This window comes from Cynoglossus semilaevis, chromosome 2 (assembly GCF_000523025.1).
Source record: "Cynoglossus semilaevis isolate Cse_v1.0 chromosome 2, Cse_v1.0, whole genome shotgun sequence".
In the NCBI taxonomy this organism is placed as follows: Eukaryota; Metazoa; Chordata; class Actinopteri; order Pleuronectiformes; family Cynoglossidae; genus Cynoglossus; species Cynoglossus semilaevis.
The window spans coordinates 11,913,144-11,927,061 of record NC_024308.1 but is presented as its reverse complement, the minus strand read 5'-3'; the positions used below and the strand labels follow the sequence as shown (position 1 = coordinate 11,927,061).

At 41.1% G+C, this 13,918-nt stretch overlaps 1 long non-coding RNA gene across 1 annotated transcript in view; it reads right to left on the bottom strand.

Annotated features, from left to right (window-relative positions):
• Nucleotides 1-4,344: 4,344 nt before the first annotated feature.
• LOC112486311 (uncharacterized) overlaps nucleotides 4,345-13,918 on the bottom strand; it is an 11,033-nt gene continuing 1,459 nt past the window's right edge. The window contains exons 2-3 of the long non-coding RNA XR_003048736.1: nucleotides 8,180-8,317; nucleotides 4,345-4,449 (exon numbers count right to left, since the gene is read on the bottom strand). This is a non-coding gene — a long non-coding RNA (uncharacterized LOC112486311). The remainder of the gene's footprint in view (nucleotides 4,450-8,179; nucleotides 8,318-13,918) is intronic.

The window sequence follows — 13,918 nt, the reverse complement described above, 5'->3', positions numbered from 1 at the left end:
GCCATTAGGCCACTTCCTGCACTTCCTGCTAATGTGAATGCACGGGCCAAACCCTTTGGCACTCCGGCCCCTGGCGATGTAGCATTTTGGCACAACGCCGTGCTGAGTCACTCATTTCCAATCACTGACCGACAATCTGTCTGCGGCCACTGAAATTTCCCTAACCATTAACCAGGTGGGTTTGGCTTCTCCGCCCACAACAGCTCCAACCTGTGCATAATTTGATTTGACTCCAGCTGATTTATTTCACCTCCCATTAGGAGAGATTTCAGCCTTTCTGGTTCTTTTGTCGGGTTTGTCTTTTATCTGCAGGTTGTCGGGTTGAAGTTATGTAAAAAACATTTCTCTAATTTTATCCTCTCCTCCTCCCTCCTTCAGCCTCTCCCCCCTCATTCCATACAAACATCTCCCTCTCCCCTCATTCACTCCCTTCATTCTTTTTACACATGCACAGATGTGTGTGTTTGTGTGTGTGTGTGTGTTTCTGATCAGGAAAGTGTGAGGTGTAAACTCTTGGATGTTTAGGCCACTCCTCATTCCTGTGGTTCCAGCCTCACACTCTAAAAAGTCATGTTTATATATAAATATATATATATATATGTATTTTAATTATAAATAAACATTTTTTACAGTGTTGACCAAGGTGGGACACATTTATAAACACAGGCCAAGTGCACTAAAACAGATATTTGATTTTTTACCAAATTTAGATTAGATTAGATTAGAGCAGATCAGATCAGATTAAATTAGATTAGATCAGATCAGATTAGATTAGATTAGATTAGATTAGATTAGATTAGATTAGATTAGATTAGATTAGATTAGATTAGATTAGATTAGATTAGATTAGATTAGATTAGATTAGATTAGATTAGATTAGATTAGATTAGATTAGATTAGATTAGATTAGATTAGATTAGATTAGCTTCAACTTTATTCATTCTGGAAATTGATATGGACCGGAATTGGGATTTTTTTCACCTGTTCCAATCATTTTTTAATCACATCTTTAGAAGAAACTAACTAATAATCAATAACAAAAATTATCCAGAGCTGCAGCTCCATCTGTTTTTTTTTGTCATAATATTAGAAGTAAAAAAAGGTAACTAAAGATAACATTATTATTAACAGTGTGATCTGAACAGGCATGAAACAGTTCATCCCCGACCTTTGACACCACGGCACAAGATTTCATTTTTGTTTAATTGTAGTAAGAAGTGTTTTGTTTCAAACCTCGGAATTCAGATCCTAACGTTTGTTTGACGTTATTTTATCAGAAGCTTAACGTTCAGTGTTGAACTGCAGGCCTGGGGGGAGTGTGTGTGTGTGTGTGTGTTTGTAGACTAAAGCACTGATCTACAGCAGCTGTGAATGAGGACGTGAGGACATTCTGAACTCCTGGCATCAAAACACAGGCGCTGTGTGAAATAAGGAGTGTTTGACTTGACAACAGTCGACCTAGAGGAATCAGAATCTGAGACGGACGAAACATCATCTTGGATTAACACCACTGTCGGCCCCATGGTAATTTGATGGACACCCCCCACACACACACACACCCCCCTCGGTGTTATCACAGGGTATTAGTCTGTAAACACACAGCAGCCCCCAGACTCAGCCCCATGGCAACTCCACTGTCCAGCAGAAACACAAACAAGAAAACAAACTGAATGAACACCTGTTGTATCTCAATCTCTCAGCCACACACACACACACACACAGTGTTAACACCCATGCAGGTCCATGTTTGACATGTCTGTAGAATGTCTGTGTGTGTGTCCTGGCATTAACAGTTCCTGAATCTCAGTCTCAGCTTCTTTTTTTTTTCATTTATATTCACTCTAAGAATTATGTTTGAATTAAAAGATGTTTTAAAATAGTATCTTTGATGGCATTATAAGTTAATTATAATTGAAATACATGAGGTTTTTTATTTAGATGTATTGGCAGCTGTACTTGGTTTGGTGTACTTACACAGTCTGTGTGTATTTTCCTTATTGGATATTTCTTGTGATTGTTTATACGACTGAATTCAACTACTACTTCTTCCATTTCCATTGTAAACGCTAGGTCTGTATGAAACTATAGACTGGTGGCTATCAACTGGTGGCTCATGGGCTGACTCTGGCCCACCAAAATGTCCAATCTGGCCTGTGAATGGATTCCAATGAATGGATTCCATTTGTTACATACAGAATAATCATGTCGTAAAAGCAAGGATTAACTGTATTTTAACGGTTGTTTTTTAAATATACATATGTGTAAATATGTAAATAATTTTATGTACGTTTTTCTAAAGAGACAAAACAAAACAGATTCAGTTTTTCATTCTACAGTCGAGCTCAAAATAATAAACAAATACTGTAACTGTACCTCAAATTATACTTCAAATTGTGTGTAACATGAAGGTGCACACGTGACTCCACCGATGCTTCACTTTTCCAGCCTCTAATTTTACAAATCGGAGCATCTCTGATTCTCTGCCGCCAAAGGGGAAAGTACCTGGCACTCACACACACACACACACACACACCCCACACAGGGTTTTTCTTCGTGCCTAATCACATACTGTTGCCAACAAACAGAAAAAGGATGAAGGTAATCTGGGCCTGGACGTTTGTGAGTGTTGCAAGTTTTTTTATGGTAAAACTCTCAAAGGAATTCTCCTTTCTGGGTCAAATGTTGAGTTTGCAACTTTGGAGGCAGTTGCGGAGTGTTTTGTGAGCGTGCACGTGTGTGTGTGCACGTGTGTGTGTGTAAGGAGGTTACCATTAGCTGAACAAATCTAGCCTTTGTAGTAATGATAGGGGTGGCAGGCTGCCAGGTAGGCAGACAGACAGATAATACCACAGTAGTTGGTGACGGAGTGACTTCAACTACAGGCTGTTCCACCTCAGCGACGGTCCTAAACCTGCAGCGCGAGGCTCCACCAGCGCCCGTGCCGTGGTTTTAGGAATGTAAAAATCAGTGAAGTTCAGTCAGCTGTCGTCGTGTCGGTGTTCTGCCTTCATTTCTGTTTTGTGACTCACAGTGAAGCTCTTGTGTTTTTCATTATTTGTTCTTTTCTTTCAGTTCTCAAGACTAATGTTCCTAATTTCCTTTTGGTCAAAAATCAAAAAAAAGAATTGGCATATGAGGAAGGCCTCGATGATCTCATAACTAATGCAACCAAGGGGCCAAAAATGTCACTTTCAATATGTGCAAACGTGTCCACAGTTAAACACTGGGAATTACTGTTCATTTTATTACTAGGTTTTAGTATATCACTATAATAACAATCGTACGTTATTGGAAGATAAACTTACATAGACTTAGAAAAAGAAAATCTTCTAAAAATAATTTCAAATAATTCAGAGCAGTTAAAATATTCAGTAAAGTCCTAGAACCAAACAGAACGTTGCAGTTTGTTCCGTGCAAAATATGGAAGAGCAGGTTTCACCATGTTGTGTGTGGATTCTGGGGACTTGAGTCGGTGGGATGTGCAGGAGTTGTACCCACTTGTTGCTGGAGACAGGAGGCGCCATAGAGAGGATGTTAGCTCCCCAACAATGCCTTGTAGGAGAGACCTAATTAAAGCTTGTTTGAGTGAATGTGTACAGATTGATTCTCTTTGACAGTCTGACATCTACGAATATGTGGCCAACAATGTGGGTCTCACGTACAAATGATCGATTCCAGTAGCAAGTCAAAATCTGTGACTACGCTGAGGGTGAAACAGGATTCACTGGCTGAGCTGCAAAATGAAAAAAAAAAGAGAAATATATATATAAATATAAAGTGAGCCCATTTTGAAATAGTCAGTGGGATATTTTCGTCTCTGTATTGTGTAAGGGTTGAATTCCTGTGTTTTGCAAATTATTTTTGAAAGTTCCACTAAAACATTGTCTTCTCTGAGAATAAAAAACACTTGTCTGCAGTATCACCGGGACAACAGCTATATTTCACAGTATAATGCATGGGAACAGGAGCGAACAAGGCCGCCTGTCTCTCACTAACACACACACACACACACACACACACACACACAGTGATTAAAATCAGCAGGACTGCAGGCCTCAGCTCCGCTGCTAACTTACTGACAGCTTTGAAAGTGTTCACGTTTGTGTGTGTGTGTGTGTGAGACACAGCGGTGTCCACCCGCAGGCACCTCCCCCCAACCCCCCGACACCCACCACCACCAGCAGCAGGAGGAGGAGACCCCCCAGGCATAAGCATGTCTTTACATGACACTAATGCTGTCTGTCTGTCTGTCTGTCTCCGTACACAGACAGACAGACAGACAGACAGACAGGTGGAACCGCTGGATGTGACAGATAAGAAAAGATAAAACCTACCTCTCCTCCGCTCCCGCTCCCAGAGGAGGCGCAGGGAGGTGAGGAGGTGCAGACGGTGGAGGTGATTGTGCACTCCGAGCTCCAGGAGGTCATACTCTGAGAGGTGGAGAAGGTCCTGGAAAACATGAGAACATACAGGTTTAACATTGGAAAGAGAAGCGATGTAACTGTAGACTGTGAAGAAGACCCTGGTCGCTGTCTGGACCTCACTCTGGACAAAACAGTAATTGTTCAGACCAGGGGTGTCAACTCATTTTCAACCTAATTAGAAGTACAATTATAACCTAATTAACTATAAACACAGTGTAAAGTCCATGTTTTTCCCTTTTGTTTTCATGCAAAGTAGAAGTCTATACAATATTTATTGATACTTATTCATATTTAATTAAATATAATTTTACAAAAAAGAAATCCTTAACATGTTAAACCATGTTAAACCAAAAGAACAATATTACCAAACCTCAACAACAATTTTGTAAATGAGGAGCTTAAATTCTTTTAATCCTATATGAGAATTTGTTAAAGATACCGTGTGGTTACCAACCAATTCTTTTTGCCATTTGTGAAAATCACTTGAGAAAACCTGCCCATTCGACCCGAACTGAACTTTGACAGCACAGTGTGTCAGCCCTGACTTTGACCTTTGTCAGACACTCGTCTTACTCAGGTCACACTGGAAGGAGACTAGAATATTCTGGAGGTCGTTACTTTAGTCCAAAAGTGGCATTGGACGGAGACATAGAGTCAGAGTGACTGACTGTGATATCACATGACGCTGGCTTCCTTTTCCTTTTTACACCATTTTATGATTTTGCTCCCTTGCCCTCAGTTTTTAACCTTGTGCAGCCGTTCTGTAGGGGACTGTGACCCCAGTGACCCAGTGCTTTGCTCCGTTTTACTGGCTTTATTTACACGACATCCTCGACAAACAAAAGTTGGAGCGAAGTGACGGCGTGGTCAGCAGCAGCAGCGGAGTGCACAACCGCCGGAGTGATTGACTGCACTGAGAAGACGGGCTATCATTTTCCAGCGAACATATGTTAGTCACATGTCAGGGTTCAAACTCTTTAGTGACAAGAGGTTCAGCTCGTCAGGATATCAGATTAAAAACACCTGTCGGTGACGCAGGCCTTTATCCAGGAAGAAGGAAATAAGTGGTGATTTGGTCTTTGACTGTATAATGTATTTACAGACAAAGACTTCTGTCCTCTACATTCAATCATTTCCTGGGGATTTGAACACATGATAACAAGCCTGATGCTCTTTCCACTGGGCTCAGGACTGCCCCACCAGGGCCACTGGAGAACCTAAGACTGGGCTCCACAGACAAAACTCTCAAGACTGATTCTCTAGAAAATTAGAAAATATTCTACAAAGAAATAAAATGTATATTTATTAACGCACATGTATCTTTTATGAAGCCAAAGGAATAAACCTAAGACTGGGCTCCACAGACAAAACTCTCAAGACTGATTCTCTAGAAAATTAGAAAATATTCTACAAAGAAATAAAATGAAGCAAGTAACAAATATTTTTTCTTATCAATTTCTCGACATTTCAGACGACCTTGTTTTAATTCCAAACCAACCCACGTGTTATTTGGGTTTCATTATGACCAGCGTCAGGACAAACACCTGAGTCCATCCTAACTAACAGACAATCCTGACTGACTGACATCAGGTAAAGCACCGTCTGTCTAGACAATGTGGTGACAACGTAGTGCTGAGGTCACTGGTGACCAACCACCTTCTTAAAGTGTGCCGTACCCCCGCCCCCTGCGACTCCCCCCACCTGACCCTTTCATTACAGCACGTTCCTAAAACACACAAACAAACACACCCATCCTCGCTCCGACCGTCAGTGTGCCATTAACACAAATGACCGAGAAGAGGCGCCCAGTCTTTGAACCACAACTCAACCTTGTGCAGTAATGGAACTGCACAGAAACACACCCACACTGTGTATGTGTGTGTGGGTGAGTGGGGAGCGGAGGGGGGTGTGTTTGACTGGTGCACTGTCATCACAGGACACGCCCAGCTCAAGGCACCAAACCAAGGCCTTATTGTTTTGTTTTTGCCACAATAAGACTATTCTCCTAGTTCATCACAAACAAAAGTCTATTTTGAGGACATACATTTACACTGAACAACAGAGAGCATGTGGAGGGAGGGAGAGAGAGAGGGAGAGAGAGATTGAAGGGAAAACATGAACTAAAACACAACTCTCTCAGTTATACACTCGTTCACAACCACACTCACATACCAGGCGTATGAACACAACCTTCATTTCCCACAGTCTCTGTGTGTGTGTGTGTAGACAAAAGTACAATAGGCGAACCCTAATTTTTCCCATCTCCCCCTCCCTTCACTTCACCCGTCTCCTTTTTGTGACCAACAGCAGGTTGACATGTTTTCTCTCTCTCCATCATGCAGTGATGGACAATGACAACAAATCCCATTCCAGTCCTGTGGAGGCCTCATGTTGACAAAGTTAATGTTGGTTTTATCCACAATGAAAGTTTTTAAAAGAGATTATTAGGAAGGTGGTGAGAAAAAAAACCCAAACCAACCTAGATTTAAGGATGGTTTGGGGAATTGGCTGGAAGACCATCCAGCAAGACTGGACATTAGATTTCAAATAATAACTGACAATAATAAATGAGCCCTGGTTCAGACTGACAGGAATCCAAATGATTTTAACAAATAGCTAAAATAGTGTGAATACTTCTGAATACAACCGTACTACTGGTGTATACCACGTACATGCTGGTAGCATGCTGCTAATTCCCTGCATAGCCCTGCTTTGACTGCATTATCTTATTTTCTTTATTTACCTGGAAAATAAAGGATGAATAAAACATAAGATGCAGAAAATTTGGTTTAAAAAGATTCTGGCCCTGTTAACTTTATGATTAGATACAAAAATATTACTCTGTCCTGTGCTGCATCTCTCTCCCATTACACTACTGCTTATTGCAGCAAGGCCTTCTGGGTAAACATTAGCAGAGAGTAATTGTATAATTCATGTCTTATTGGCCAATCAGTCTTGTCCGGGAGCCGCTGTTATGTAAGTAACAGAATGAAATAGATTAATGGCTGGATGTTAAAACAGCTTCTACATCAACGTCTGTTCAGTTGAAGAAGCCAGTGATGAAGTACAGTATATATATATATACAGTGGTAGAACGAGTTGTTCCACAACAGCACTCGTATGTCGATTGAATTTTTTTAGTTTAATTAAAAATAACTAAAAACCAATTAATTCATTCCAGCCCCGCAGAAATATACATATATATATAATAATGATTAATTAAATTAACCCCTAATCGTAACATCAAAAACATAGATATAAACAAATATATTGATAATATAAAATAATAATAATTAAGAAAACATTTTATATTATTGTTATAAAAATGGGTAAAATAACCCAGAGAGGCACAGTGAGGGAGACAGCGCCATAGTTGGCCTAAGGTGCAGTCTAGAAAGTACACATCAACATTTTTGTGGCACTCCTCAACGGTGTTAACAATTAACATTTTTTAAAATATATTTTTGTGAGTATTTTTTAACTCAGAGTGAAAGAAAGCAGCAAAGGTTGCTCAGGTCAGGACTGGAACTGTTGACCAGCTACTCCAGGCATTCCTACCATGTGGTACAGTACACGCCCTAAACCACCCTGCGATCAGAATACCACAACAATCACACAAGACTACATACTTTTCACCCCCCCCCCCCCCCCCCCCCCCCCCCCCCCCATTCAGCAGAGGAGGAGGAAACCATTTAAGAAACTGTAAGGTAAAAAACAATTGTTTTTGTTTTTTCTTTTTTTTGTCTTTGAGTTACCTCCACACCATCGTACTCCTGCTCCAGAGCAGTGCAGTACTGGGGCAGACCCAGCTGGCTCAGCCACCGGGAGATGGACTGGTGCTTCATGTAGATTCACATGCAGTCACCAACGTATGCAACGTCTTCAGGTCGACTCTGTCAACAGGAAATAAATAAATAAATAAAATGACAACTGGAATCACAACACAGTTAAACTAATTCAACTGATAAAGACCCACGAAAATATATTTTTCATCCGCTCAAAGTCCAGTGAGTTTTTGCAGCAAAACAGCTCTGGAATCTGTCAGTTTGCTATCAGCTGGCTTCAGCTGGTACAGGGGAGACATGAATGAAAGATGTTCATGTCCTCCAGAGGGGCTGAAAACACCAAAGAAACTGGGAAATACATTCAGAGAAGAGTTGGTGGCGGGTTCACTGAAAAAAAGTAAACCTGTTGATGTCAGATATAATTACATACTGTAATATGACTGCAGTCAAACACATCTCTATTTAAATCTCTACTTACTTAAAATATATTTACAGAATGTCAGCCTGATTCTGTGGAATAATTTGAAGTGTCAGATTAACCGTCCATGTCCGTCCAAAAATCCATGTTTTTACATTTTCACTCAAGTAAAATCCATGTTTAGGTCAGCAGTGTTTCCCCTAACGTTAAGAGCTGGACAGGTATTTATTGTATTTATTGATGGGCAAAATCACACTTTTGTGTCACATTATTGTTTATTTTGGAATCCAGTCATGGACCGGATCGGCTAGTTTGGTGGGTCAGATTTGGCCCGTGAGCCACAAGTTGATAATCATTGGTTTAGAAAAATACTAAAAATCAAATCAAAAATACTATAAATCAGTAATTTAAAATAAAAAACAAACAAACTTGAATTTATAAAAAAATATATTATACATTTGATCTGGATATGTGCTCAGTATAGGGTTTCTGCAGTTTATTTTTCACAGCCAGTTAGTCTTTAACCAAGTCTCCTTTTTTTTATCAGTCTAATGGCTGATTAGCAGCAACACTACAGATACCCCCACTGCTGCAAACACCCCTGGGCGTTGACGTCTCAGTCTCAACAAGAGGCTGATACAGAGGCTGGGAACCAGGCTGTCTCTGTGCCGCCAGTCATGATAGAGTAAAACAACATTGGGCAGAAAGATCAGCAAAAACTGAGACGCAGAGGTCACGTCACCCAAACACTGTCGCTTATCAGTAGAACAAATCATTTTACTGTGGAATAATAAGGCAACACACACACACACACACACACATTAGTTGATGTAACGATTTATGACTACGTCGTCTTAATGATTAATTACTGTGCAGTGTTTTTGTCTAATTAGACAATAAAGTCTTTCAGTAGAACGCTGTCAGTGTCTCTGTGGATTTTAGTATAAAACCATCACAGCAAGAACAACAACAACGTTAATTAACATAGAAAAAGCTCCATGGTGCTGATTTATCATTTCTGCGTTAATGTCTAACATGTTTTATAATTTAGACAAACCTACATAATTGTGAACCATCCCTACATCACTCTATCCATCTATCTATCTATCTATCTATCTATCTATCTATCTATCCATCTATCTATCTATCTATTCGTCCATCCATCCAACCATCTAATTCAGTCCTGAAAAGACCCATCCTCAATGGCATCATTTATAAATTCAAGTACCATCCTTGGCCTCAGGAATGGAAGCTTCTCATATGTATTCTTCAACATGACTGTTATGGTTCCACAGTGCGTCAGCATCAACTCCAAAAGTAGGCCCTAGCTGGTTAACTGATGCAGAAGCTCTGCATAATACAACTTTGACGTTCTTGTCAAACGTTGACAGTCATTTAGCCTCTGTCTTCGAGGAAGGAAATGTGATTTACATGGAAATGATGTTTCCAGATCAATAGGAATCACATTTCCATCGATGGAATCGCCCCCTGGTTACTGCCCTGTGTTTGGACACCGGCGTGTGGTCAGGTAGCATCAGTGCACTTGGTGTTCTTGTGTTGCGTGTGCATCACACCAGTTCAGTTAATGTATGTGTATAGAAACAACGCATTGGAAAAGGTAGAACTGCACAAACCCCCTTTGGGGAGTAAATGCCCTCACCCCCACACCCCACTCAATCACATTAAGTGATGTCACAGAAACAACCGACTCTCACCAAAGGTTGTGTTACACCCCCACAATGTGCACACACACACACATACACATTCAATTACTTCCATCCAATCTGCCAGTGTGCCCTCCTGTGGATGAGCAGTTGTTCATGCAGTATATGGACTCCTGTCAGCATCTTACACCATCTCCAGTTTAACCTAATGGAGAAACGGAGGTCGTTCAGGAGAACGGTTGACCTCCGTGCACCACGTTATTGACTTTATATACGGTTCACATACAGTACCAGGCATCAGAGAGTTCATACTGTACCGCGTCTCAGTGAAAGTATGTTCGGTATGTGTAGCATGTGTGTTATTAGCGTTAATATTTATATGGTGCTGATGCTGTAGATGTTATGCCCAGTTTATCTGTCGTGGTTCATTGTCATTTTAGAGGCAACAATCACAATAACACCAGTCCCATGTAACCCAGTGGTAAAATAGTAATAACTCACATTAGGGCCGTGCCCAAGCACCTTTTCCCACTAAAGTCCAGATTCTATGGCTAGTACCTTTTCCCACTAAAGTCCAGATTCTACTGCTAGTGTGAGTGCAAGTGTGCCGCGCCCAGGTGAGGGACATGGGAAGGGACGCACCCGGGCTTCAGCACGGTATGCACCAACTGACTCTAATGTGACCAATTACAGATCAGCTGATATGGGAGGACAAGTTCTCCTCAAGTTCTCATCTTAGTTGGCAAACATTTTTATTCAAAACAATAGTGGGCCATCGTTAGACTTAGACGTGCTTTATCAGGTGTTATTGTGATTTATCCTCAATTTCCTGCTTAAAAGCTTTTCCAGAATTTTCCAGAAAATTGTTTTTGTGACATCATACTTGTTGTGGTTCTGCTACTACCGTTACTACTGCTTATTTAAAAATGCTAAGGGTAGCTTTTAGGGTTTATTGATGGGAACGTTGGTAGCTTTGGATTCTACTTCCAGATTCTTGCAGAGGTCCATGTGTGAAGCCTCTGTGGGCTGAATACCTGACTGTGACTGTAGAGTCGTTCTGTTAAACAATGCAGGTCGTTCACCCCGTGACCCAGCGTCAGGATATTTGTTTTTACCACAGTCCAGGTGTGAATGAGGGTCGTTAGAATCACCTGAAAGACACAGCCTTCTGTGTACAAGCTGGAGTTATTTTGATTGCCCCAGTATTAGCTGCTCTGCTTCATGGAAGCCGTTCCCAATGGCTGCCATATTGGATATCTTGCTACCTTTGTGCTTGTATGAAAATTCACCCAGAAACACGTAAATTCACCACTACATTTTATTAAACACACGCTGTTCCCTGAAGGGAACATGAACAGAGACCTTCAAGGACTCAAATAAAACTTTAGATACTAGTGAATGTGAGTAAACCTTTAAACTCGTCTCTTAAAACTGTGTTAGATTGCCTTCACGACTTTCACCCATTTGAGAGGATATACCAGATGGAAATGCATCTTAAACAGTGGTCTCCTTATAATTAACCTCAAAAATGTGCTACCAAGTCCTGAACCTCTGAGAGCTGCGGTTCATTGAGAAGCGTGCGAGGTGGGAGTCGACTACACCCTGTCTGCGTCGGTGCATCTTTTGGCCAGATGATGCTTGTAACCACCGCGTTGCACAGACTCCCGAACAGCTGTGTGTCATTTTCAAGATTTTAAAGAGTTGAAGTTTTTTCCTCACTGATACGAGCGGTTTGTCCCATAAAATTTCACATGGCTGGTTGAAAAACTACTGAAAGATCACAGAGGCTTTTCAGACAAACAGACACTTAAATATAATTTTAAGACCTTTAGGAAGTAAGAAAGAAATCTGTGAAACTCTATATGCACTGTACTTTTCTTAAAGCTTCTTTTTGAAGGCTCAGTTTCCTTTTTTGGTTTGATAAACACTGGCTGACCTTGTAGGTCAGGAGGAACTCAGCAGGGACTCCGTCCACTGGCTGCAGGAACAGATTTCCTTCTGACTCCCGAGGATCTCTGGCATCTTGGTTGTTGTTTACAGTAAAGAAAGAACAGACTTGAGTGAATTCCCAGTAGTGCTGACAGAAGGTCAGTGAAGAGAGTAAGAGTTCGGCAGAGGTGGACGCACAAGAGCTAAGCTCAAAATGAAAGTATACCCAGGAGAACCGGAGTACAAGCTCACAGTCAAGGAACACCAAAGGTCTGGTCCCTCCCCGGAGGTTTCTCCAGCCTCTCCGGATCAGTCCAACCTTCCTCCCCCTCTACCCCCCATGTTGGTTTGACCTGCACTTTTTTCCCATGGCTGACTTCTCCAGAGAATTGTCAGAGCATGCAATTTCATTATGGAATATAAATAGAGCCATCCCAGCGTTCTGCTCAGTGGATGATCTAAACAGACTTGGCCATTTGACAGATACTCTCCAAATACCAGAGCAAACAACACAGAAGACAGCATTAGAGGACGGTTATTCTCAGTCAGTCTCTAATGTCCATGCTGGCTGCCTCTTTTAGACCAAGGGCATCCATTTTCACAATCACATTAGACAAACACAATCCAACCAATTGAATTAAGGCACAAAAATAACAACAGTGTGGTCATCAAACCACTTCCAGGTCCTATTACTCATCCAAGCAGCACAAGGTTTAATTGTTTCCAGTGATGGAAACCACACAGCTGGGGAAGATAAGACACCTTCTCCATGTCACTGTAGATGTGTCCTGCACAAGTTATACTACAAATACATACTCAGAAACTAGTCAGAAATACTAGTCAGACATACACAAGTATGTGTTAAAGTACTGTTTCTGTTTCCTTTCCAGTATCCAGACTATAAAGACGCAAGTATTTTATTGTAAATGAGTCTGGGTTTGCATTAGATAAAACATGTTAACCACTCTAATCTGAGCAGATCTGCCTGGACTTTCACCTTAAGTGCATAGTGCACAGCCCAACATTTTCACTCAGTCACTACCAAACATGATAAATAGACATTTGTCACGTAGTTCATAACTTTTTGCCACAACAACAGGTCTTGGTGCAGTAGGCAGTGCGTCAGAATCATAATCTGAAGATCGTGAGTTCGAGCCTCACACAGGGCATGTGTTTTAGGGTCAGTGCCTTGGGTCCAGAAGGTTGCAGGTTTGACTCCACAATCTGCCAAGTTCCCACTGAGGTGCACTGAGCCTGACACCGTCCCCACTCACTGCTGCCCCCCGCTCCCTTGGGTGATGGGTAAGAAGCATAGGTCACATTTCATTGTGTGCTGTTGTGTGCTATGTCACAATGACAATTAATTCACTTTCAAAAATGCACAAAAAATTCTTTTTATCCATTATTGTCTTTGATGAAAATTTCATCTTTTTCTAATTATGTTAAACAGCAGCTAGAGAAGCTCTTTCTTCATAAAGAGGCTGCTGTTTGTCTTATGTTACTTTATGCCACTCTACATACTGTATCCTCACAACCTGTAACATATTATACACAAGAGAAAAAGATCCCACGCCTCTAACATGACTCCCAACAACAACACTTGACCTGAACACAGACAGGCACATTATAGATCACAGGAGACGTCCCATCATCCATCCCTCCTAAAGTATTTCAGAAGTGAGAAAGTAAACATTTGAC